This window comes from Camelus bactrianus, chromosome 2 (assembly GCF_048773025.1).
Source record: "Camelus bactrianus isolate YW-2024 breed Bactrian camel chromosome 2, ASM4877302v1, whole genome shotgun sequence".
Lineage (NCBI taxonomy): Eukaryota > Metazoa > Chordata > Mammalia > Artiodactyla > Camelidae > Camelus > Camelus bactrianus.
In genome coordinates, this window is record NC_133540.1 from 98263281 (window position 1) to 98269280 (window position 6000).

A 6000-nucleotide genomic window follows, 5' to 3' on the forward strand; every position below is an offset into this window, starting at 1 on the left:
GCATACTAAATGGCACAGGATTTTAACAATGGCAGTCTGTGAATAGTGTCTTTTTTTGGTGTTTAAAATTTTTCTCCTTTGGGTATTTTTGTATTTTCAAATATATTTTAATAACAGAGATTACTCCTTAAAACTAAAGTATAGTTGATTTACAATGTTGTGTTAGTTTCTGGTGTACAGCATAGTGACTCAGTTCTACATATAAATATATACACATATTTTCATCTTCTTTTTCATTAAAAGTTATTACAAGATATTGAACATAATTCTCTGTGCTATCAGTAGGGCCTTGTTTATCTGTTTTATATATGGTGGTTTATATCTGCTTATCCCAAACTCTAATTTATCAGAAGGTTACTTCTTTAATCAGAAAAATTAAGTCTTAAAAATTCCAGTTTTGGCTAGGTTAATGCTTCTGTGAGATGAACTCGGCAGATTTTGAAAGACTAACACAGTAAATAAAGCTCCTAGGGAAGCTTCATGTTGTATGAAACCTATATCTTGTCCCAGAAAAGTTATGGATGGCATTAGCATGAAATACTTTAGCAGAAGCTTATTGGTGCCCCCACCTCATATACGCTCAGCCCACCTATGATTTCATCTACATTAGCTTTGGCATGTTGACAGCATCTAACCTCCAATGCCCACTCTGGAACTGGGATTTTGTGCATCATTGCCTCAGCCTCCCAATCTTTAGTGGAAGGTTTCTGAGGTGTATTAACTCAGTTCCTCAAAGGGTCCTATACTCATTACCTGTGTCACAAATTACCTCAAACCTGGTGGTTTAAAATACCAAAAGTTTCTTATTTTACAGTTATTATGAGTCAGGAATCAGAGAGCAGCTTGGCTAGGTGATCTTGGCTCAGAGTTCCTCACAAGTCTGTAATCATGTGTCAGCCAAGGCTGCAGTCATCCCAGGCGTGACTGGGTCTGAAGCATCCACTTCCAGCTCACTCACCTGGCTGTTGGCAGGAGGAGTCACCTCCTAAGTCTCCTTGCCATACCGTTCCCCTAGAGTGAGTGGTCTGAAAGACAGAGTGCCAGTGCCCAAAATGGAAGCTGTAGTCTTTTTTATGACCTAATCTCAGAAATGACATAACCTCACTTCTGCTGTATGCTGTTGGTCACACAACCAACCCTGGTGGAGTCTGGAAGGACATTACATGAAGGAGTGATTACAAGGAGGCAGGGACTACTGGGAGCCGTATTAGAGGCTGGCTACCACTGGTCTCTGGCAGGACTGCATCTCAGGTGCCCCCAGGGAGGGATCAACTGATAAAGCATTCTTGTGTTGTCTTTTTATTCTTCTCTGAGTTACTCTCCCCATCCCCTCACTTCTGCTTCCTGAGATGACGCTCCCCCCAACCGCCGCCAACTGACCTAAACCTGAGCATGACTTAGGTTCTCATTTCAGAGGGGCCCAAAATAAGAGAAATCCTGGCCCATTGTGCAAAATATTAGTCAAGGGTCTTCCTTGAACTTTGTTAGTTGAGAAAAAACATGGGGTCACTTTTAACTTTTTATTTTGAAATAACTTAAAACATAAAGTTGCAATATTACTACAATGAGCTCCCATACATCTTTACCCAGATTCACCAATTTTTAATGTTTTGCCACATTGACTTTCATCCTCAAGGGCCTGGATTCTGAACCTAATCAAAATACCTAGTGCCATTCATGCTTTGCTTTTATTCTATATTCATAATATGATTTAGTTTGATTTCATCTTCATTTAATTTATATATATCTTTGGGAATATCCCTCAATCTCTTTACACTTGTTTTCTCATCTGAAATGTGAAGATATTTATAGCATAGTTAAATGATATTTGTCATTTATAAAGATTAAATGAGAGAGTGCATGGAAAGCACGTAGCACAGGGCCTGGCACACAGTAAGTGCTCAGTAAACATTAGCCTTTTGTTCATTCGTTATATCAGCAAATATTTACTGAGAAGCTTGTTGCTGTTGTTCTTATTATACGTCTGTGATGACTGATAAATAATTCAATCCCAGGAGGTAAGCACTGATAATTATAGTTAGAATTGTAATACACAGATGCAGAGGAAATAAGATGACATCTGAGCTTTGCTTCAAAATAATTTGCAGGGAAAACAGGTGATGAGTACCTAAAGTTTCATTAAATACCATCTTTTTTGCGTATGTTTCAAATTTTCCGTTTTTCCGTTATATGAAGTTAAAAAAAAGTACAAAGACATACATACCAAATTAATCATTCTCAAATGCCTAGTAAATGTCACATTTTCCCAGAGCTGGGTCATATAATTGGCTTGAAAAATATTAAAATGAAACAATGATGGTCACAGAAGTCAGCTTCCTGTACTTTCACCATTAACTTGACAGCCACTTTTCCACATTTTTTTTTTTTAGCATTGTATTTTTTAGCACTGAGGGCACAAATTGTGTCCAGGTAATTATCCATTGGCAATGACTGAATAATAACATTGTTTATTTATCTCTTTCATTGTTTATTTATCTCTTTCATATTCTGTTACACAGGCATTCAGAAAACTACATTTATAAATGTGATTCTTAAACCTGCTAATCAATTCAGGCCTTAATCAATGGGAACCCCAGGAGTTTCAGTGCTATGAAGCCAATGTAGTTTAAACTTGTATTATGAATGGCTTTATTCTAAGAGCTGAATGGCAATTTTTTTGCATTATTATTTTACTATGTTTGATAAGAAGAAAGAAATACAAGCAATAGAGGAGTTGTAAAGTTGAGTAGTTTCCAAGTTAGAGAACTCTGAGATCTCTGGAACTCAGTCTTAAAATTTGTTAGATGCATAGACCTTTGTTGCACCTCTCCCACCTCCTCCAAAATCTTGCTTGGTTAATTATCTTTTCCCTTAACTGTATCTTCCATCTTTCTCCATGTTCTTACTTTTTCCGGTTTTGTGGACCAGTCTGATGTGATATTCCTTATCTTAAAATACAACAAAACTCTTCCCAGGCATGAAACTCTTGTGGATGCACAAGAAGGGGACAAGACTGCATGCTCTAGGTGTTGAGGCACCTGGATAGAGAAAGCAGTGACTGCTCAGTGTCCCCAGGGCAGAGGCCATGAATGGTGGCACTAATTTGCCTTCAAGCTGCTTCTCACAGGGCCATCTCCAGGAAGCATGAGCCAGGATAAATGAGAGCAGATATGTATTTAACAGAAATGGGTGAGTCTCTCAAGCCTGGGCCAGCAAGTTAAAGAATAAAATAAATCGCGCAGAGAAATTAAATGGGCAAAGGGTTCATTTGGTTTTCCTTAGGGCCAGAATCAGCTCTGGCCTATTCCTTCAGGATACTCTGTTCCTTCTGTTCTTTCACGATCCCCTCTGCCCACCTCTCCTGACAACAGGAGCCATATGTCTGGCTTCAATCTCTGATCAGAGGCACACGGTTTTAGAATGTGAAAGTTACAGTTTTAAAAGCAATGGATCCTAAATGGAGGCATTTGCTGCTGGCAACATCCTGGAAAAGGAGAATTCAAATTTTTCTTATCTCTGTCCTTACATATTGGAACTCTTTGGAAGGACTCAGTGGAAACCAACTCCACTGGGCTTTGTTGAGTCATGTCCTTAATGGTTACAAAGAAAGGTTAATCTGAATCACTGGGGTGGTTCCTTACATTAATTCTTGCACTTGCTTTCCACAAGATATTAAGTCAATTCTCCCTCTCCCATTTTCTGTTAATGATAGCTGTGGCTCACCAAAAATGAGTAATTCCAATATTCAAAGTGCATAATATGTATCTAATGAAGTTAGATACGACTGCAGTTGGGAATGGAAACCTGGTCCAGAATGTCACACAGTTTTATCTTTTCTTGTTTTTTCTGTCTTACACTATTAAATGGATTTGCTCCGTGTAATCACCAGCTCTTAGAATTGGAAGCTCTCTTATACATCAGTGCAGGGGCTGATTCAGTACTGGCATCCTTGGCATCTGGCACCTGGAACACAGTATGTGCTTCGCAAATATTTGCTGACTAGCTTGAGCTGGTTCAATCATCCCACTCAGCACAGGAATATTTTCAACCTTTTTCTTGAAAGATGGTCTTTAATATATTCTGCTTGAACCTTTCTAGTTCTGGTGTTGGTGGGGGGGGTCCTCTTCCTTCCTCCTCTTCTCCCTCCTCCCTACCCCTCCTTGTTCAGTAGGTCTATGATGAGTAGGTCTATCTGGGGTCTCTACCATGAGAAACAACACATTCCCTGCCCTCACGGAAGTCACAGGTTAGTAGGGGAGACAGACATTAATTAAACGGTCAAACAAGACAAGTCAAGCCACAGCTCTGACAAGTACAAACAAGAAGAACACGGAGGGCAAAGTGACCTCCTCCAGGAGGTAGGAAGGATTCTGTGAAGATGGGAGAACTGAGATCTGAAGGATGAATCGGAGTTGGTTTGCTATAGAAAAGAAGTAAGACCACCCAGGCAGAGGGACCTGCATGGTCAAGGCTGGGAAGTAGGGAGGAGCCTGTTGTGCACCAGGGCTAAACCAGGTCAGTGTGGCTGCAGCCAGCGGAATGGGAGGGAGTGAGTGTGAGCTGGGACTGGACACTAACCAAAGGGCCCATCCACAAAGGGCTTGTAAACTTTCCTAAGTATCTTGGACATTATCTAAGAGCACTAGGAAACCATCCAGTGGTTTTTACAAGAGGGTGTCATGATCAAATTTGCATCCCATTCAGGGCTAGACTTGTGTGTGTGTGTGTGTGTGTGTGTGTGTGTGTTTGTGTTAGAAAGTCTTCCTTCCATTAACTTAAAACTGCCTCTGTATCACTTGCTGTTTCTGCTCTTGGTCCTGTTGTTACAGAAACAGGTCTCCTCCCTCTTCTCAGTGAGGTCTTTTCAAACTCCAATTCTGTTTCAGCTTCTTACTGTCCTGTTCATATCCTTCTATACTTTTATTTTTGTGTATGAGGGAGAGAGAATTAGATTTATTTATTTATTTAAACGGAGGTGCTGGGGATTGAACACAGGACCTCCTGAATGCTAAGCATGCCCTTTGCCACTGAGCTATACCCTCCCCCCACTTCTATACTTTCTAAATCATCAATTTTCTTAATAAAATGTGCTTCACAGAATTGAGTACAATCCTCCAGAAAGGTCTGGAGAACAGATATGTTATTTTTCTGTGGTCTGGATCCTATACTGTGAGCCACATGCATGACCAAGAGTTTCAGGCTAACTTTTTAGACTATGAAACAATCCCAATCCCCAACTTTTTCATGTGCAATGCTAATAAATCAGGGAGTCTCTCTTATCCTGTTTTGCTCCATTTTTTTTAAAACACGAATAAATAAAGCTTTCAACCCTGACACTACCACCTACTTGCTGTTTAATCCTGGAAAGGTCACAAATTCTCTCTGGGCTTCTGTGCTTTACAGAGAGGAAATCTTCTTTCCCGTTTCTTGATGTTTCCTTCTGAGAACCTCATTCTTGAATCAGTCTCGGACTCTCTCCAGTTCTCTCAGTCTTCCCAGAGGAGGAGTGAATTCGTCTGATGGGTGAGTTTGGAAGGGGAACATGGACATCCTTGGCTCAGTGTGTTTCTCCTCTTTTTTTGGGAACAAGTCGGCCCATAGAGAGCCCATGCTTTGTCCTGCTCTCCCTGTGCTGTAAGTTTTGCTGGGGGTTTGTGCCCCCAGGGAGCTTGCACTAGTCTAGTGAGACTTGGTATTTTGAAGCCCACTTGCCTGCAGATTTAAGTCAGTTTCTCCATTATCAGTTTTATCTATAATAAAGTGATAGTCCTGCTCAAATGGCATTATGTCATTGTCTTGTTTCTCATTTGGTTCAGCACTCAGTGCTATTTATTGGGCTCTCCCAAACAATGAGAGGATAACTAATGACTGTTTTCCAGAATTCCTTGTTCCTAGGAATATTAGTTTATATTTATCCCATTAAATGTCTTTAGATTGGTTTCAGCCCATTCTTCATTACAGCCTAAATTACCATTAATTGGTACCCAGTGGTCTGGAGGA